This window comes from Papaver somniferum, chromosome 1, assembly GCF_003573695.1.
Source record: "Papaver somniferum cultivar HN1 chromosome 1, ASM357369v1, whole genome shotgun sequence".
Lineage (NCBI taxonomy): Eukaryota > Viridiplantae > Streptophyta > Magnoliopsida > Ranunculales > Papaveraceae > Papaver > Papaver somniferum.
In genome coordinates this window covers 224530290-224552921 of record NC_039358.1, presented here as the reverse complement: position 1 = coordinate 224552921, position 22632 = coordinate 224530290, and positions in this window count along the sequence as shown.

The window sequence follows — 22632 nt, the reverse complement described above, 5'->3', positions numbered from 1 at the left end:
TAAGTCTACGAGTGGATATGTATTCACTCTAGCAGGTGCGTATGTATCTTGGAAGAGTTCCAAACAGACATGTATAGCTCGCTCAACTATGGAGTCGGAGTTTATTGCGTTAGATAAAGCAGGAGAGGAGGCCGAATGGCTAAGAAACTTTTTAGAAGATATTCCTCTCTGGCATAGGCCTGTGCTAGCTATATCTATACATTGTGACAACAAATATGCAATAGGTAGAGCTAAGAATAGCTTCTACAATGGAAAGTCTATACATATGCGTAGAAGACATGATTCTTTGAAATTACTAATCTCCACAGGCGTTATTTCCATAGATTGGACAAGGTCCAAGGAGAATATCGCGGACCCTTTGACGAAAGGTTTGCCCAAGGAGATAGTTAGTAAAGCATCGAAGGGGATGGGGCTTAGGCTCAAATAATTAAACTTGCCATGAAGGATACTCAACCTTGCTGACTGGAGATTCCAATAACAAGATTTCGAATGAGACAACTAATTTATGGTGGGTAAAGGTAAACACTATAAGAGAATTTCATTCTCTGTCCCTTCCCTATGGTGTTGATGTGATAGTGTGACTGCATGTGGAGGATGACTTTTAATTAAGTCTTAATGAGTTCTATAGTTTCAAATTAAGATTGAAGTGGGGTGTAGCAGTAAACACTCGTGATGGAACTCACCTATCTGAATGAGGAAGTGGGTCGCTTCCAATGAGAATGGAGCCGATTCTCTAAAGCATTTTGAGAAAAAGGATATGTCCAGGGCCAAAATGGACAAAACGGCACAAACTTAGCAACACTTGGAAGAAATCATGCATGGATGTTATTATAATTACACCAAACGCTAGCAGTTCAAGACATAGTTGACTGTCTAGCTAGTAGTTCCGGTAACTTCTCTCTAAGCAAGGTTCAAGACCTCATGGACACCTTTGCCTAAATGGTATTTTCCGTACTCTGATTTTTCGTTTTTTACCGAGATTTCATTCATGTGGGGGATTGTTGGAGAAAATGAGTTATTTAATAAATGATTTTTTGGTCTTGGTGTGGTTTGATATCATGACCTAAGGGTCTAAGGATACTCACTCATTTTTGAGTGAAAGAAATGGAACCTTTAGTCCCACATTGTGGAAAACTAAAGAGGTGCTCCACCATATTCCCATGTTCTCATGGATATGTTGTAAAACAATGTGGGTGGAGAGGGTGGGGCGAAAAATACATGTTTCGGACCATGCCCATGCGCTTGTACCAAGCACCAAGTCCGTGTCTACTTGAAATTATTTTTTGCAAGTTTTTAACTTGATAAATAATTTATTTAAGAGTTTTATTTAGAACTGGATAGCAGACTCAGAGGAGTCTAAGTCTACGAGTGGATATGTATTCACTCTAGCAGGTGCGTCTGTATCTTGGAAGATTTCCAAACAGACATGTATAGCTCGCTCAACTATGGAGTCAGAGTTTATTGCGTTAGATAAAGCAGGAGAGGAGGCCGAATAGCTAAGAAACTTTTTAGAAGATATTTCTCTCGCATAGGCCTGTGCCAGCTATATCTATACATTGTGACATCAAATCTGCAATAGGTAGAGCTAAGAATAGCTTTTACAATGAAAGTCTATACATATGCGTAGAAGACATGATTCTTTGAAATTACTAATCTCCACAGGTGTTATTTCCATAGATTGGACAAGGTCCAAGGAGAATATCGCGGACCCTTTGACGAAAGGTTTTCCCAAGGAGATAGTTAGTAAAGCATCGAAGGGGATGGGTCTTAGGCTCAAATAATTAAACTTGCCATGAAGGATACTCAACCTTGCTGACTGGAGATTCCAATAACAAGGTTTCGAATGAGACAACTAATTTATGGTGGGTAAAGGTAAACACTATCAGAGAATTTCATTCTCTGTCCCTTCCCTATGGTGTTGATGTGATAGTGTGACTGCATGTGGAGGATGACTTTTAATTAAGTCTTAATGAGTTCTATAGTTTCAATTTAAGATTGAAGTGGGGTGTAGCAGTAAACACTCTTGATGGAACTCACCTATCTTAATGAGGAAGTGGGTCGCTTCCAATGAGAATGGAGCCGATTCTCTAAAGTATTTTGAGAAACAGAATATGTCCAGGGCAAAAATGGACAAAACGGCACAAACTTAGCAACACTTGGAGGATATCATGCATGGATGTTAATATAATTACACCAAACGCTAGCAGTTCAAGACATAGTTCACTGTCTAGCTAGTAGTTCCGGTAACTTCTCTCTAAGCAAGGTTCAAGACCTCATGGACACCTTTGCCTAAATGGTATTTTCCGTACTCTGATTTTTCGTTTTTTACCGAGATTTCATTCATGTGGGGGATTGTTGGAGAAAATGAGTTATTTAATAAATGATTTTTTGGTCTTGGTGTGGTTTGATCTCATGACCTAAGGGTCTAAGGATACTCACTCATTTTTGAGTGAATGAAATGGAACCTTTAGTCCCACATTGTGGAAAACTAAAGAGGTGCTCCACCATATTCCCATGTTCTCATGGATATGTTGTAAAACAATGTGGGTGGAGCGGGTGGGGCGAAAAATACATGTTTCGGCCCATGCCCATGCGCGTGTACCAAGCACCAAGTCCGTGTCTACTTGAAATTATTTTTTGCAAGTTTTTAACTTGATAAATAATTTATTTAAGAGTTTTATTTATGGAAAAATTCATTTTTTGTGTTTAATTGTTTTACAAGAAACAAAACTCGTTTTATAAGAAAAAAACCTAAACCTAACTTGATTTGCAAGTTAATTTTCCTATAAATACAACTCGAAAATATCTTTTCAAAACAGACAAGCAGCGACCATCTCTAGGTCTACTTTTCTTCATCTTCTTGCTTTTATTTTCGTGCGATGTTTTACTTCCATCCCCGTTGCTGAGTTTAAGAGTGGGTAACTTGTATTGTGCTAATACAAGTTATATCGGGCAGTCTTATCCTGGACACATCTTCGCACGTTGGGGTTTAGCATTACTTTAGAGTATACCCGCGAACTAATGTGTTAAGAATAGCTTGTTGAACCTGTGATTTTTCCCTCATCAATTTGTTCGTGGTAGAGTTGTTTGATACGGTTCTTTATATTTATTGTTTGACACATCTGACGTTTCTTCTATTGTTGCAAGACTCCAACAAAAACTTCTTGTTGAACTGGATGGCAGACTCAGACGAGTCTAAGTCAACGAGTGGATATGTATTCACTCTAGCAGGTGCGTCTGTATCTTTGAAGAGTTCCGAACAGACATGTATAGCTCGCTCAACTATGGAATCGGATTTTATTGCGTTTGATAAAGCAGGAGAGGAGGCCGAATGGCTAAGAAACTTTTTAGAATATATTCCTCTCTGGCATAGGCCTGTGCTAGCTATATCTATACATTGTGACAACAAATCTGCAATAGGTAGAGCTAAGAATAGCTTCGACAATGGAAAGTCTATATATATGCGTAAAAGACATGATTCTTTGAAATTACTAATCTCCACAGGCGTTATTTCCATAGATTGGACAAGGTCCAAGGAGAATATCGCGGACCTTTTGACGAAAGGTTTTCCCAAGGAGATAGTTAGTAACGCATCAAAGGGGATGGGACTTAGGCTCAAATAATTAAACTTGCCATGAAGGATTCTCAACCTTGCTGACTGGAGATTCCAATGACAAGGTTTAGAATGAGACAACTAATTTATGGTGGGTAAAGGTAAACACTATCAGAGAATTTCATTCTCTGTCCCTTCCCTATGGTGTTGATGTGATAGTGTGACTGCATGTGGAGGATGACTTTTAATTAAGTATTAGTGAGTTCTATAGTTTCAATTTAAGATTGAAGTGGGGTGTAGCAGTAAACACTCTTGATGGAACTCACCTATCTGAATGAGGAAGTGGGTCGCTTCCAATGAGAATGGAGCTGATTCTCTAAAGCATTTTGAGAAACATGATATGTCCAGGGCCAAAATGGACAAAACGGCACAAACTTAGCAACACTTGGAAGATATCATGCATGGATGTTATTAGAATCACACCAAACGCTAGCAGTTCAAGACATAGTTCACTGTCTAGCTAGTAGTTCTGGTAACTTCTCTCTAAGCAAGGTTCAAGACCTCATGGACACCTTTGCCTAAATGGTATTTTTCGTACTCTGATTTTTCGTTTTTTACCGAGATTTCATTCATGTGGGGGATTGTTGGAGAAAATGAGTTATTTAATAAATGATTTTTTGGTCTTGGTGTGGTTTGATCTCATGACCTAAGGGTCTAAGGATACTCACTCATTTTTGAGTGAATGAAATGGAACCTTTAGTCCCACATTGTGGAAAACTAAAGAGGTTCTCCACCATATTCCCATGTTCTCATGGATATGTTGTAAAACAATGTGGGTGGAGCGGGTGGGGCGAAAAATACATGTTTCGGCCCATGCCCATGCGCGTGTACCAAGCACCAAGTCCGTGTCTACTTGAAATTATTTTTTGCAAGTTTTTAACTTGATAAATAATTTATTTAAGAGTTTTATTTATGGAAAAATTCATTTTTTGTGTTTAATTGTTTTACAAGAAACAAAACTCGTTTTATAAGAAAAAAACCTAAACCTAACTTGATTTGCAAGTTAATTTTCCTATAAATACAACTCGAAAATATCTTTTCAAAACAAACAAGCAGCGACCATCTCTAGGTCTACTTTTCTTCATCTTCTTGCTTTTATTTTCGTGCGATGTTTTACTTCCATCCCCGTTGCTGAGTTTAAGAGTGGGTAACTTGTATTGTGCTAATACAAGTTATATCGGGCAGTCTCATCCTGGACACATCTTCGCACGTTGGGGTTTAGCATTACTTTAGAGTATACCCGCGAACTAATGTGTTAAGAATAGCTTGTTGAACCTGTGATTTTGCCCTCATCAATTTGTTCGTGGTAGAGTTGTTTGATACGGTTCTTTATATTTATTGTTTGACACATCTGACGTTTCTTCTATTGTTGCAAGACTCCAACAAAAACTTCTAGTTGAACTGGATGGCAGACTCAGACGAGTCTAAGTCTACGAGTGGATATGTATTCACTCTAGCAGGTGCGTCTGTATCTTGGAAGAGTTCTTAACAGACATTTGTAATTCGCTCAACTATGGAGTCGGAGTTTATTGCGTTAGATAAAGCAGGAGAGGAGGCCGAATGGCTAAGAAACTTTTTAGAAGATATTCCTCTCTGGCATAGGCCTGTGCTAGCTATATCTATACATTGTGACAACAAATCTGCAATAGGTAGAGCTAAGAATAGCTTCGACAATGGAAAGTCTATATATATGCGTAAAAGACATGATTCTTTGAAATTACTAATCTCCACAGGCGTTATTTCCATAGATTGGACAAGTTCCAAGGAGAATATCGCGGACCCTTTGACGAAAGGTTTTCCCAAAGATATAGTTAGTAAAGCATCGAAGGGGATGGGGCTTAGGCTCAAATAATTAAACTTGCCATGAAGGATTCTCAACCTTGCTGACTGGAGATTCCAATAACAAGGTTTAGAATGAGACAACTAATTTATGGTACGTAAAGGTAAACACTATCAGAGAATTTCATTCTCTGTCCCTTCCCTATGGTGTTGATGTGATAGTGTGACTGCATGTGGAGGATGACTTTTAATTAAGTCTTAGTGAGTTCTATAGTTTCAATTTAATATTGAAGTGGGGTGTAGAAGTAAACACTCTTGATGGAACTCACCTATCTGAATGAGGAAGTGGGTCGCTTCCAATGATAATGGAGCCGATTCTCTAAAGAATTTTGAGAAACAGGATATGTCCAGGGACAAAATGGACAAAACGGCACAAACTTAGCAACACTTGGAAGATATCATGCATGGATGTTATTAGAATTACACCAAACGCTAGCAGTTCAAGACATAGTTCACTGTCTAGCTAGTAGTTCTGGTAACTTCTCTCTAAGCAAGGTTCAAGACCTCATGGACACCTTTGCCTAAATGGTATTTTTCGTACTCTGATTTTTCGTTTTTTACCGAGATTTCATTCATGTGGGGGATTGTTGGAGAAAATGAGTTATTTAATAAATGATTTTTTGGTCTTGGTGTGGTTTGATCTCATGACCTAAGGGTCTAAGGATACTCACTCATTTTTGAGTGAATGAAATGGAACCTTTAGTCCCACATTGTGGAAAACTAAAGAGGTGCTCCACCATATTCCCATGTTCTCATGGATATGTTGTAAAACAATGTGGGTGGAGCGGGTGGGGCGAAAAATACATGTTTCGGCCCATGCCCATGCGCGTGTACCAAGCACCAAGTCCGTGTCTACTTGAAATTATTTTTTGCAAGTTTTTAACTTGATAAATAATTTATTTAAGAGTTTTATTTATGGAAAAATTCATTTTTTGTGTTTAATTGTTTTACAAGAAACAAAACTAGTTTTATAAGAAAAAAACCTAAACCTAACTTGATTTGCAAGTTAATTTTCCTATAAATACAACTCGAAAATCTCTTTTCAAAACACACAAGCAGCGACCATCTCTAGGTCTACTTTTCTTCATCTTCTTGCTTTTATTTTCGTGCGACGTTTTACTTCCATCCCCGTTGCTGAGTTTAAGAGTGGGTAACTTGTATTGTGCTAATACAAGTTATATCGGGCAGTCTTATCCTGGACACATCTTCGCACGTTGGGGTTTAGCATTACTTTAGAGTATACCTGCGAACTAATGTGTTAAGAACAGCTTGTTGAACCTGTGATTCTTCCCTCATCAATTTTTTTGTGGTAGAGTTGTTTGATACGGTTCTTTATATTTATTGTTTGATACATCTGACGTTTCTTCTATTGTTGCAAGACTCCAACAAAAACTGCTTATTGAACTGGATAGCAGACTCACAGGAGTCTAAGTCTACGAGTGGATATGTATTCACTCTAGCAGGTGCGTATGTATCTTGGAAGAGTTCCAAACAGACATGTATAGCTCGCTCAACTATGGAGTCGGAGTTTATTGCGTTAGATAAAGCAGGAGAGGAGGCCGAATGGCTAAGAAACTTTTTAGAAGATATTCCTCTCTGGCATAGGCCTGTGCTAGCTATATCTATACATTGTGACAACAAATATGCAATAGGTAGAGCTAAGAATAGCTTCTACAATGGAAAGTCTATACATATGCGTAGAAGACATGATTCTTTGAAATTACTAATCTCCACAGGCGTTATTTCCATAGATTGGACAAGGTCCAAGGAGAATATCGCGGACCCTTTGACGAAAGGTTTGCCCAAGGAGATAGTTAGTAAAGCATCGAAGGGGATGGGGCTTAGGCTCAAATAATTAAACTTGCCATGAAGGATACTCAACCTTGCTGACTGGAGATTCCAATAACAAGATTTCGAATGAGACAACTAATTTATGGTGGGTAAAGGTAAACACTATAAGAGAATTTCATTCTCTGTCCCTTCTCTATGGTGTTGATGTGATAGTGTGACTGCATGTGGAGGATGACTTTTAATTAAGTCTTAATGAGTTCTATAGTTTCAAATTAATATTGAAGTGGGGTGTAGCAGTAAACACTCGTGATGGAACTCACCTATCTGAATGAGGAAGTGGGTCGCTTCCAATGAGAATGGAGCCGATTCTCTAAAGCATTTTGAGAAAAAGGATATGTACAGGGCCAAAATGGACAAAACGGCACAAACTTAGCAACACTTGGAAGATATCATGCATGGATGTTATTATAATTACACCAAACGCTAGCAGTTCAAGACATAGTTGACTGTCTAGCTAGTAGTTCCGGTAACTTCTCTCTAAGCAAGGTTCAAGACCTCATGGACACCTTTGCCTAAATGGTATTTCCGTACTCTGATTTTTCGTTTTTTACCGAGATTTAATTCATGTGGGGGATTGTTGGAGAAAATGAGTTATTTAATAAATGATTTTTTGGTCTTGGTGTGGTTTGATATCATGACCTAAGGGTCTAAGGATACTCACTCATTTTTGAGTGAAAGAAATGGAACCTTTAGTCCCACATTGTGGAAAACTAAAGAGGTGCTCCACCATATTCCCATGTTCTCATGGATATGTTGTAAAACAATGTGGGTGGAGCGGGTGGGGCGAAAAATACATGTTTCGGCCCATGCCCATGCGCGTGTACCAAGCACCAAGTCCGTGTCTACTTGAAATTATTTTTTGCAAGTTTTTAACTTGATAAATAATTTATTTATGAGTTTTATTTATGGAAAATTTCATTTTTTGTGTTTAATTGTTTTACAAGAAACAAAACTCGTTTTATAAGAAAAAAAACTAAACCTAACTTGATTTGCAAGTTAATTTTCCTATAAATACAACTCGAAAATCTTTTTTCAAAACACACAAGCAGCGACCATCTCTAGGTCTACTTTTCTTCATCTTCTTGCTTTTATTTTCGTGCGACGTTTTACTTCCATCCCCGTTGCTGAGTTTAAGAGTGGGTAACTTTTATTGTGCTAATACAAGTTATATCGGGAAGTCTTATCCTGGACACATCTTCGCACGTTGGGGTTTAGCATTACTTTAGAGTATACCCGCGAACTAATGTGTTAAGAACAGCTTGTTGAACCTGTGATTCTGCCCTCATCAATTTTTTCGTGGTAGAGTTGTTTGATACGGTTCTTTATATTTATTGTTTGATACATCTGACGTTTCTTCTATTGTTGCAAGACTCCAACAAAAATTGCTTGTTGAACTGGATAACAGACTCAGAGGAGTCTAAGTCTACGAGTGGATATGTATTCACTCTAGCAGGTGCGTCTGTGTCTTGGAAGAGTTCCAAACAGACATGTATAGCTCGATCAACTATGGAGTAGGAGTTTATTGCGTTAGATAAAGCAGGAGAGGAGGCCGAATGGCTAAGAAACTTTTTAGAAGATATTCCTCTCTGGCATAGGCCTCTGCTAGCTATATCTATACATTGTGAAAACAAATCTGCAATAGGTAGAGCTAAGAATAGCTTCTACAATGGAAAGTTTATACATATGCGTAGAAAACATGATTCTTTGAAATTACTAATCTCCACAGGCGTTATTTCCATAGATTGGACAAGGTCCAAGGAGAATATCGCGGACCCTTTGACGAAAGGTTTGCCCAAGGAGATAGTTAGTAAAGCATCGAATGGGATGGGGCTTAGGCTCAAATAATTAAACTTGCCATGAAGGATACTCAACCTTGCTGACTGGAGATTCCAGTAACAAGGTTTCAAATGAGACAACCAATTTATGGTGGGTAAAGGTAAACACTATCAGAGAATTTCATTCTGTGTCCCTTCCCTATGGTGTTGATGTGATAGTGTGACTGCATCTGGAGGATGACTTTTAATTAAGTCTTAATGAGTTTTATAGTTTCAATTTAAGATTGATGTGGGGTGTAGCATTAAACACTCTTGATGGAACTCACCTATCTGAATGAGGAAGTGGGTCGCTTCCAATGAGAATGGAGCCGATTATCTAAAGCATTTTGAGAAACAGGATATGTCCAGGGCCAAAATGGACAAAACGGCACAAACTTAGCAACACTTGGAAGATATCATGCATGGATGTTATTAGAATTACACCAAACGCTAGCAGTTCAAGACATAGTTGACTGTCTAGCTAGTAGTTCCGGTAACTTCTCTCTAAGCAAGGTTCAAGACCTCATGGACACCTTTGCCTAAATGGTATTTTCCGTACTCTGATTTTTCGTTTTTTACCGAGATTTAATTCATGTGGGGGATTGTTGGAGAAAATGAGTTATTTAATAAATGATTTTTTGGTCTTGGTGTGGTTTGATATCATGACCTAAGGGTCTAAGGATACTCACTCATTTTTGAGTGAAAGAAATGGAACCTTTAGTCCCACATTGTGGAAAACTAAAGAGGTGCTCCACCATATTCCCATGTTCTCATGGATATGTTGTAAAACAATGTGGGTGGAGAGGGTGGGGCGAAAAATACATGTTTCGGACCATGCCCATGCGCTTGTACCAAGCACCAAGTCCGTGTCTACTTGAAATTATTTTTTGCAAGTTTTTAACTTGATAAATAATTTATTTAAGAGTTTTATTTATGGAAAAATTCATTTTTTGTGTTTAATTGTTTTACAAGAAACAAAACTAGTTTTATAAGAAAAAAACCTAAACCTAACTTGATTTGCAAGTTAATTTTCCTATAAATACAACTCGAAAATCTCTTTTCAAAACACACAAGCAGCGACCATCTCTAGGTCTACTTTTCTTCATCTTCTTGCTTTTATTTTCGTGCGACGTTTTACTTCCATCCCCGTTGCTGAGTTTAAGAGTGGGTAACTTGTATTGTGCTAATAAAAGTTATATCGGGCAGTCTTATCCTGGACACATCTTCGCACGTTGGGTTTTAGCATTACTTTAGAGTATACCTGCGAACTAATGTGTTAAGAACAGCTTGTTGAACCTGTGATTCTGCCCTCATCAATTTTTTTGTGGTAGAGTTGTTTGATACGGTTCTTTATATTTATTGTTTGATACATCTGACGTTTCTTCTATTGTTGCAAGACTCCAACAAAAACTGCTTATTGAACTGGATAGCAGACTCACAGGAGTCTAAGTCTACGAGTGGATATGTATTCACTCTAGCAGGTGCGTATGTATCTTGGAAGAGTTCCAAACAGACATGTATAGCTCGCTCAACTATGGAGTCGGAGTTTATTGCGTTAGATAAAGCAGGAGAGGAGGCCGAATGGCTAAGAAACTTTTTAGAAGATATTCCTCTCTGGCATAGGCCTGTGCTAGCTATATCTATACATTGTGACAACAAATATGCAATAGGTAGAGCTAAGAATAGCTTCTACAATGGAAAGTCTATACATATGCGTAGAAGACATGATTCTTTGAAATTACTAATCTCCACAGGCGTTATTTCCATAGATTGGACAAGGTCCAAGGAGAATATCGCGGACCCTTTGACGAAAGGTTTGCCCAAGGAGATAGTTAGTAAAGCATCGAAGGGGATGGGGCTTAGGCTCAAATAATTAAACTTGCCATGAAGGATACTCAACCTTGCTGACTGGAGATTCCAATAACAAGATTTCGAATGAGACAACTAATTTATGGTGGGTAAAGGTAAACACTATAAGAGAATTTCATTCTCTGTCCCTTCCCTATGGTGTTGATGTGATAGTGTGACTGCATGTGGAGGATGACTTTTAATTAAGTCTTAATGAGTTCTATAGTTTCAAATTAAGATTGAAGTGGGGTGTAGCAGTAAACACTCGTGATGGAACTCACCTATCTGAATGAGGAAGTGGGTCGCTTCCAATGAGAATGGAGCCGATTCTCTAAAGCATTTTGAGAAAAAGGATATGTCCAGGGCCAAAATGGACAAAACGGCACAAACTTAGCAAGACTTGGAAGATATCATGCATGGATGTTATTATAATTACACCAAACGCTAGCAGTTCAAGACATAGTTGACTGTCTAGCTAGTAGTTCCGGTAACTTCTCTCTAAGCAAGGTTCAAGACCTCATGGACACCTTTGCCAAAATGGTATTTTCCGTACTCTGATTTTTCGTTTTTTACCGAGATTTCATTCATGTGGGGGATTGTTGGAGAAAATGATTTATTTAATAAATGATTTTTTGGTCTTGGTGTGGTTTGATATCATGACCTAAGGGTCTAAGGATACTCACTCATTTTTGAGTGAAAGAAATGGAACCTTTAGTCCCACATTGTGGAAAACTAAAGAGGTGCTCCACCATATTCCCATGTTCTCATGGATATGTTGTAAAACAATGTGGGTGGAGCGGGTGGGGCGAAAAATACATGTTTCGGCCCATGCCCATGCGCGTGTACCAAGCACCAAGTCCGTGTCTACTTGAAATTATTTTTTGCAAGTTTTTAACTTGATAAATAATTTATTTAAGAGTTTTATTTATGGAAAAATTCATTTTTTGTGTTTAATTGTTTTACAAGAAACAAAACTCGTTTTATAAGAAAAAAGAACTGGATAGCAGACTCAGAGGAGTCTAAGTCTACGAGTGGATATGTATTCACTCTAGCAGGTGCGTCTGTATCTTGGAAGATTTCCAAACAGACATGTATAGCTCGCTCAACTATGGAGTCAGAGTTTATTGCGTTAGATAAAGCAGGAGAGGAGGCCGAATAGCTAAGAAACTTTTTAGAAGATATTTCTCTCGCATAGGCCTGTGCCAGCTATATCTATACATTGTGACATCAAATCTGCAATAGGTAGAGCTAAGAATAGCTTTTACAATGAAAGTCTATACATATGCGTAGAAGACATGATTCTTTGAAATTACTAATCTCCACAGGTGTTATTTCCATAGATTGGACAAGGTCCAAGGAGAATATCGCGGACCCTTTGACGAAAGGTTTTCCCAAGGAGATAGTTAGTAAAGCATCGAAGGGGATGGGTCTTAGGCTCAAATAATTAAACTTGCCATGAAGGATACTCAACCTTGCTGACTGGAGATTCCAATAACAAGGTTTCGAATGAGACAACTAATTTATGGTGGGTAAAGGTAAACACTATCAGAGAATTTCATTCTCTGTCCCTTCCCTATGGTGTTGATGTGATAGTGTGACTGCATGTGGAGGATGACTTTTAATTAAGTCTTAATGAGTTCTATAGTTTCAATTTAAGATTGAAGTGGGGTGTAGCAGTAAACACTCTTGATGGAACTCACCTATCTTAATGAGGAAGTGGGTCGCTTCCAATGAGAATGGAGCCGATTCTCTAAAGTATTTTGAGAAACAGAATATGTCCAGGGCAAAAATGGACAAAACGGCACAAACTTAGCAACACTTGGAGGATATCATGCATGGATGTTAATATAATTACACCAAACGCTAGCAGTTCAAGACATAGTTCACTGTCTAGCTAGTAGTTCCGGTAACTTCTCTCTAAGCAAGGTTCAAGACCTCATGGACACCTTTGCCTAAATGGTATTTTCCGTACTCTGATTTTTCGTTTTTTACCGAGATTTCATTCATGTGGGGGATTGTTGGAGAAAATGAGTTATTTAATAAATGATTTTTTGGTCTTGGTGTGGTTTGATCTCATGACCTAAGGGTCTAAGGATACTCACTCATTTTTGAGTGAATGAAATGGAACCTTTAGTCCCACATTGTGGAAAACTAAAGAGGTGCTCCACCATATTCCCATGTTCTCATGGATATGTTGTAAAACAATGTGGGTGGAGCGGGTGGGGCGAAAAATACATGTTTCGGCCCATGCCCATGCGCGTGTACCAAGCACCAAGTCCGTGTCTACTTGAAATTATTTTTTGCAAGTTTTTAACTTGATAAATAATTTATTTAAGAGTTTTATTTATGGAAAAATTCATTTTTTGTGTTTAATTGTTTTACAAGAAACAAAACTAGTTTTATAAGAAAAAAACCTAAACCTAACTTGATTTGCAAGTTAATTTTCCTATAAATACAACTCGAAAATCTCTTTTCAAAACACACAAGCAGCGACCATCTCTAGGTCTACTTTTCTTCATCTTCTTGCTTTTATTTTCGTGCGACGTTTTACTTCCATCCCCGTTGCTGAGTTTAAGAGTGGGTAACTTGTATTGTGCTAATACAAGTTATATCGGGCAGTCTTATCCTGGACACATCTTCGCACGTTGGGGTTTAGCATTACTTTAGAGTATACCTGCGAACTAATGTGTTAAGAACAGCTTGTTGAACCTGTGATTCTTCCCTCATCAATTTTTTTGTGGTAGAGTTGTTTGATACGGTTCTTTATATTTATTGTTTGATACATCTGACGTTTCTTCTATTGTTGCAAGACTCCAACAAAAACTGCTTATTGAACTGGATAGCAGACTCACAGGAGTCTAAGTCTACGAGTGGATATGTATTCACTCTAGCAGGTGCGTATGTATCTTGGAAGAGTTCCAAACAGACATGTATAGCTCGCTCAACTATGGAGTCGGAGTTTATTGCGTTAGATAAAGCAGGAGAGGAGGCCGAATGGCTAAGAAACTTTTTAGAAGATATTCCTCTCTGGCATAGGCCTGTGCTAGCTATATCTATACATTGTGACAACAAATATGCAATAGGTAGAGCTAAGAATAGCTTCTACAATGGAAAGTCTATACATATGCGTAGAAGACATGATTCTTTGAAATTACTAATCTCCACAGGCGTTATTTCCATAGATTGGACAAGGTCCAAGGAGAATATCGCGGACCCTTTGACGAAAGGTTTGCCCAAGGAGATAGTTAGTAAAGCATCGAAGGGGATGGGGCTTAGGCTCAAATAATTAAACTTGCCATGAAGGATACTCAACCTTGCTGACTGGAGATTCCAATAACAAGATTTCGAATGAGACAACTAATTTATGGTGGGTAAAGGTAAACACTATAAGAGAATTTCATTCTCTGTCCCTTCTCTATGGTGTTGATGTGATAGTGTGACTGCATGTGGAGGATGACTTTTAATTAAGTCTTAATGAGTTCTATAGTTTCAAATTAATATTGAAGTGGGGTGTAGCAGTAAACACTCGTGATGGAACTCACCTATCTGAATGAGGAAGTGGGTCGCTTCCAATGAGAATGGAGCCGATTCTCTAAAGCATTTTGAGAAAAAGGATATGTACAGGGCCAAAATGGACAAAACGGCACAAACTTAGCAACACTTGGAAGATATCATGCATGGATGTTATTATAATTACACCAAACGCTAGCAGTTCAAGACATAGTTGACTGTCTAGCTAGTAGTTCCGGTAACTTCTCTCTAAGCAAGGTTCAAGACCTCATGGACACCTTTGCCTAAATGGTATTTCCGTACTCTGATTTTTCGTTTTTTACCGAGATTTAATTCATGTGGGGGATTGTTGGAGAAAATGAGTTATTTAATAAATGATTTTTTGGTCTTGGTGTGGTTTGATATCATGACCTAAGGGTCTAAGGATACTCACTCATTTTTGAGTGAAAGAAATGGAACCTTTAGTCCCACATTGTGGAAAACTAAAGAGGTGCTCCACCATATTCCCATGTTCTCATGGATATGTTGTAAAACAATGTGGGTGGAGCGGGTGGGGCGAAAAATACATGTTTCGGCCCATGCCCATGCGCGTGTACCAAGCACCAAGTCCGTGTCTACTTGAAATTATTTTTTGCAAGTTTTTAACTTGATAAATAATTTATTTAAGAGTTTTATTTATGGAAAAATTCATTTTTTGTGTTTAATTGTTTTACAAGAAACAAAACTCGTTTTATAAGAAAAAAAACTAAACCTAACTTGATTTGCAAGTTAATTTTCCTATAAATACAACTCGAAAATCTTTTTTCAAAACACACAAGCAGCGACCATCTCTAGGTTTACTTTTCTTCATCTTCTTGCTTTTATTTTCGTGCGACGTTTTACTTCCATCCCCGTTGCTGAGTTTAAGAGTGGGTAACTTGTATTGTGCTAATACAAGTTATATCGGGAAGTCTTATCCTGGACACATCTTCGCACGTTGGGGTTTAGCATTACTTTAGAGTATACCCGCGAACTAATGTGTTAAGAACAGCTTGTTGAACCTGTGATTCTGCCCTCATCAATTTTTTCGTGGTAGAGTTGTTTGATACGGTTCTTTATATTTATTGTTTGATACATCTGACGTTTCTTCTATTGTTGCAAGACTCCAACAAAAATTGCTTGTTGAACTGGATAACAGACTCAGAGGAGTCTAAGTCTACGAGTGGATATGTATTCACTCTAGCAGGTGCGTCTGTGTCTTGGAAGAGTTCCAAACAGACATGTATAGCTCGATCAACTATGGAGTAGGAGTTTATTGCGTTAGATAAAGCAGGAGAGGAGGCCGAATGGCTAAGAAACTTTTTAGAAGATATTCCTCTCTGGCATAGGCCTCTGCTAGCTATATCTATACATTGTGAAAACAAATCTGCAATAGGTAGAGCTAAGAATAGCTTCTACAATGGAAAGTCTATACATATGCGTAGAAGACATGATTCTTTGAAATTACTAATCTCCACAGGCGTTATTTCCATAGATTGGACAAGGTCCAAGGAGAATATCGCGGACCCTTTGACGAAAGGTTTGCCCAAGGAGATAGTTAGTAAAGCATCGAATGGGATGGGGATTAGGCTCAAATAATTAAACTTGCCATGAAGGATACTCAACCTTGCTGACTGGAGATTCCAGTAACAAGGTTTCAAATGAGACAACTAATTTATGGTGGGTAAAGGTAAACACTATCAGAGAATTTCATTATGTGTCCCTTCGCTATGGTGTTGATGTGATAGTGTGACTGCATGTGGAGGATGACTTTTAATTTAGTCTTAATGAGTTTTATAGTTTCAATTTAAGATTGAAGTGGGGTATAGCAGTAAACACTCTTGATGGAACTCACCTATCTGAATGACGAAGTGGGTCGCTTCCAATGAGAATGGAGCCGATTCTCTAAAGCATTTTGAGAAACAGGATATGTTCAGGGCCAAAATGGACAAAACGGCACAAACTTAGCAACACTTGGAAGATATCATGCATGGATGTTATTAGAATTACACCAAACGCTAGCAGTTCAAGACATAGTTGACTGTCTAGCTAGTAGTTCCGGTAACTTCTATCTAAGCAAGGTTCAAGACCTCATGGACACCTTTGCCTAAATGGTATTTTCCCTACTCTGATTTTTCGTTTTTTTACCGAGATTTCATTCATGTGGGGGATTGTTGGAGAAAATGAGTTATTTAATAAATGATTTTTTGGTCTTGGTGTGGTTTGATCTCATGACCTAAGGGTCTAAGGATACTCACTCATTTTTGAGTGAATGAAATGGAACCTTTAGTCCCACATTGTGGAAAACTAAAGAGGTGCTCCACCATATTCCCATGTTCTCATGGATATGTTGTAAAACAATGTGGGTGGAGCGGGTGGGGCGAAAAATACATGTTTCGGCCCATGCCCATGCGCTTGTACCAAGCACCAAGTCCGTGTCTACTTGAAATTATTTTTTGCAAGTTTTTAACTTGATAAATAATTTATTTAAGAGTTTTATTTATGGAAAAATTTATTTTTTGTGTTTAATTGTTTTACAAGAAACAAAACTAGTTTTATAAGAAAAAAACCTAAACCTAACTTGATTTGCAAGTTAATTTTCCTATAAATACAACTCGAAAATCTCTTTTCAAAACACACAAGCAGCGACCATCTCTAGGTCTACTTTTCTTCATCTTCTTGCTTTTATTTTCTTGCGACGTTTTACTTCCATCCCCGTTGCTGAGTTTAAGAGTGGGTAACTTGTATTGTGCTAATACAAGTTATATCGGGGAGTCTTATCCTGGACACATCTTCGCACGTTGGGGTTTAGCATTACTTTAGAGTATACCTGCGAACTAATGTGTTAAGAACAGCTTGTTGAACCTGTGATTCTGCCCTCATCAATTTTTTCATGGTAGAGTTGTTTGATACGATTATTTATATTTATTGTTTGATACATCTGACGTTTCTTCTATTGTTGCAAGACTCCAACAAAAACTGCTTGTTGAACTGGATAGCAGACTCAGAGGAGTCTAAGTCTACGAGTGGATATGTATTCACTCTAGCAGGTGCGTCTGTGTCTTGGAAGAGTTCCAAACAGACATGTATAGCTCGCTCAACTATGGAGTCGGAGTTTATTGCGTTAGATAAAGCATGAGAGGAGGCCGAATGGCTAAGAAACTTTTTAGAAGATATTCCACTCTGGCATAGGCCTCTGCTAGCTATATCTATACATTTTGAAAACAAATATGCAATAGGTAGAGCTAAGAATAGCTTCTACAATGGAAAGTCTATACATATACGTAGAAGACATGATTCTTTGAAATTACTAATCTCCACAGGCGTTATTTCCATAGATTGGACAAGGTCCAAGGAGAATATCGCGGACCCTTTGACGAAAGGTTTGCCCAAGGAGATAGTTAGTAAAGCATCGAATGGGATGGGGCTTAGGCTCAAATAATTAAACTTGCCATGAAGGATACTCAACCTTGCTGACTGGAGATTCCAGTAACAAGGTTTAAAATGAGATAACTAATTTATGGTGGGTAAAGGTAAACACTATCAGAGAATTTCATTCTGTGTCCCTTCCCTATGGTGTTGATGTGCAGTGTGACTGCATGTGAAGGATGACTTTTAATTAAGTCTTAATGAGTTTTATAGTTTCAATTTAAGATTGAAGTGGGGTGTAGCAGTAAACACTCTTGATGGAACTCACCTATCTGAATGAGGAAGTGGGTCGCTTCCAATGAGAATGGAGCCGATTCTCTAAAGCATTTTGAGAAACAGGATATGTCCAGGGCCAAAATGGACAAAACGGCACAAACTTAGCAACACTTGGAAGATATCATGCATGGATGTTATTAGAATTACACCAAACGCTAGCAGTTCAAGACATAGTTGACTGTCTAGCTAGTAGTTCCGGTAACTTCTCTCTAAGCAAGGTTCAAGACCTCATGGACACCTTTGCCTAAATGGTATTTTCCGTACTCTGATTTTTCGTTTTTTACCGAGATTTCATTCATGTGGGGGATTGTTGGAGAAAATGAGTTATTTAATAAATGATTTTTTGGTCTTGGTGTGGTTTGATATCATGACCTAAGGGTCTAAGGATACTCACTCATTTTTGAGTGAATGAAATGGAACCTTTAGTCCCACATTGTGGAAAACTAAAGAGGTGCTCCACCATATTCCCATGTTCTCATGGATATGTTGTAAAACAATGTGGGTGGAGTGGGTGGGGCGAGAAATACATGTTTCGGCCCATGCCCATGCGCTTGTACCAAGCACCAAGTCCGTGTCTACTTGAAATTATTTTTTGCAAGTTTTTAACTTGATAAATAATTTATTTAAGAGTTTTATTTATGGAAAAATTTATTTTTTTTGTTTAATTGTTTTACAAGAAACAAAACTAGTTTTATAAGAAAAAAACCTAAACCTAACTTGATTTGCAAGTTAATTTTCCTATAAATACAACTCGAAAATCTCTTTTCAAAACACACAAGCAGCGACCATCTCTAGGTCTACTTTTCTTCATCTTCTTGCTTTTATTTTCGTGCGACGTTTTACTTCCATCCCCGTTGCTGAGTTTAAGAGTGGGTAACTTGTATTGTGCTAATACAAGTTATATCGGGCAGTCTTATCCTGGACACATCTTCGCACGTTGGGGTTTAGCATTACTTTAGAGTATACCTGCGAACTAATGTGTTAAGAACAGCTTGTTGAACCTGTGATTCTGCCCTCATCAATTTTTTTGTGGTAGAGTTGTTTGATACGGTTCTTTATATTTATTGTTTGATACATCTGACGTTTCTTCTATTGTTGCAAGACTCCAACAAAAACTGCTTATTGAACTTGATAGCAGACTCAGAGGAGTCTAAGTCTACGAGTGGATATGTATTCACTCTAGCAGGTGCGTATGTATCTTGGAAGAGTTCCAAACAGACATGTATAGCTCGCTCAACTATGGAGTCGGAGTTTATTGCGTTAGATAAAGCAGGAGAGGAGGCCGAATGGCTAAGAAACTTTTTAGAAGATATTCCTCTCTGGCATAGGCCTGTTCTAGCTATATCTATACATTGTGACAACAAATATGCAATAGGTAGAGCTAAGAATAGCTTCTACAATGGAAAGTCTATACATATGCGTAGAAGACATGATTCTTTGAAATTACTAATCTCCACAGGCGTTATTTCCATAGATTGGACAAGGTCCAAGGAGAATGTCGCGGACCCTTTGACGAAAGGTTTGCCCAAAGAGATAGTTAGTAAAGCATCGAAGGGGATGGGGCTTAGGCTCAAATAATTAAAGTTGCCATGAAGGATACTCAACCTTGCTGACTGGAGATTCCAATAACAAGATTTCGAATGAGACAACTAATTTATGGTGGGTAAAGGTAAACACTATAAGAGAATTTCATTCTCTGTCCCTTCCCTATGGTGTTGATGTGATAGTGTGACTGCATGTGGAGGATGACTTTTAATTAAGTCTTAATGAGTTCTATAGTTTCAAATTAAGATTGAAGTGGGGTGTAGCAGTAAACACTCTTGATGGAACTCACCCTATCTGAATGAGGAAGTGGGTCGCTTCCAATGAGAATGGAGCCGATTCTCTAAAGCATTTTGAGAAAAAGGATATGTCCAGGGCCAAAATGGACAAAACGGCACAAACTTAGCAACACTTGGAAGAAATCATGCATGGATGTTATTATAATTACACCAAACGCTAGCAGTTCAAGACATAGTTGACTGTCTAGCTAGTAGTTCCGGTAACTTCTCTCTAAGCAAGGTTCAAGACCTCATGGACACCTTTGCCTAAATGGTATTTTCCGTACTCTGATTTTTCGTTTTTTACCGAGATTTCATTCATGTGGGGGATTGTTGGATAAAATGAGTTATTTAATAAATGATTTTTTGGTCTTGGTGTGGTTTGATATCATGACCTAAGGGTCTAAGGATACTCACTCATTTTTGAGTGAAAGAAATGGAACCTTTAGTCCCACATTGTGGAAAACTAAAGAGGTGCTCCACTATATTACCATGTTCTCATGGATATGTTGTAAAACAATGTGGGTGGAGCGGGTGGGGCGAAAAATACATGTTTCGACCCATGCCCATGCGCGTGTACCAAGCACCAAGTCCGTGTCTACTTGAAATTATTTTTTGCAAGGTTTTAACTTGATAAATAATTTATTTAAGAGTTTTCTTTATGGAAAAATTCATTTTTTGTGTTTAATTGTTTTACAAGAAACAAAACTCGTTTTATAAGAAAAAAACCTAAACTTAACTTGATTTGCAAGTTAATTTTCCTATAAATACAACTCGAAAATCTTTTTTCAAAACACACAAGCAGCGACCATCTCTAGGTCTACTTTTCTTCATCTTCTTGCTTTTATTTTCGTGCGACGTTTTACTTCCATCCCCGTTGCTGAGTTTAAGAGTGGGTAACTTGTATTGTGATAATACAAGTTATATCGGGCAGTCTTATCCTGGACACATCTTCGCACGTTGGGGTTTAGCATTACTTTAGAGTATACCTGCGAACTAATGTGTTAAGAAAAGCTTGTTGAACCTGTGATTCTGCCCTCATCAATTTTTTCATGGTAGAGTTGTTTGATACGGTTATTTATATTTATTTTTTGATACATCTGACGTTTCTTCTATTGTTGCAAGACTCCAACAAAAACTGCTTGTTGAACTGGATAGCAGACTCAGAGGAGTCTAAGTCTACGAGTGGATATGTATTCACTCTAGCAGGTGCGTCTGTGTCTTGGAAGAGTTCCAAACAGACATGTATAGCTCGCTCAACTATGGAGTCGGAGTTTATTGCGTTAGATAAAGCAGGAGAGGAGGCCGAATGGCTAAGAAACTTTTTAGAAGATATTCCTCTCTGGCATAGGCCTGTTCTAGCTATATCTATACATTGTGACAACAAATATGCAATAGGTAGAGCTAATAGCTTCTACAATGGAAAGTCTATACATATGCGTAGAAGACATGATTCTTTGAAATTACTAATCTCCACAGGCGTTATTTCCATAGATTGGACAAGGTCCAAGGAGAATGTCGCGGACCCTTTGACAAAAGGTTTGCCCAAAGAGATAGTTAGTAAAGCATCGAAGGGGATGGGGCTTAGGCTCAAATAATTAAAGTTTCCATGAAGGATACTCAACCTTGCTGACTGGAGATTCCAATAACAAGATTTCGAATGAGACAACTAATTTATGGTGGGTAAAGGTAAACACTATAAGAGAATTTCATTCTCTGTCCCTTCCCTATGGTGTTGATGTGATAGTGTGACTGCATGTGGAGGATGACTTTTAATTAAGTCTTAATGAGTTCTATAGTTTCAAATTAAGATTGAAGTGGGGTGTAGCAGTAAACACTCTTGATGGAACTCACCTATCTGAATGAGGAAGTGGGTCGCTTCCAATGAGAATGGAGCCGATTCTCTAAAGCATTTTGAGAAACAGGATATGTCCAGGGCCAAAATGGACAAAACGGCACAAACTTAGCAACACGTGAAAGATATCATGCATGGATGTTATTAGAATTACATCAAACGCTAGCAGTTCAAGACATAGTTCACTATCTAGCTAGTAGTTCCGGTAACTTCTCTCTAAGCAAGGTTCAAGACCTCATGGAGACCTTTGCCTAAATGGTATTTTCCGTACTCTGATTTTTCGTTTTTTACCGAGATTTCATTCATGTGGGGGATTGTCGGAGAAAATAAGTTATTTAATAAATGATTTTTTGGTCTTGGTGTGGTTTGATCTCATGACCTAAGGGTGTAAGGATACTCACTCATTTTAGAGTGAATGAAATGGAACCTTTAGTCCCACATTGTGGAAAACTAAAGAGGTGCTCCACTATATTACCACGTTCTCATGGATATGTTGTAAAACAATGTGGGTGGAGCGGGTGGGGAGAAAATACATGTTTCGACCCATGCCCATGCGCGTATACCAAGAAAATACATGTTTCGACCCATGCCCATGCGCGTGTACCAAGCACAAAGTCCGTTCCTACTTGAAATTATTTTTTGCAAGTTTTTAACTTGATAAATAATTTATTTAAGAGTTTTATTTATGGAAAAATTCATTTTTTGTGTTTAATTGTTTTACAAGAAACAAAACTAGTTTTATAAGAAAAAAACCTAAAC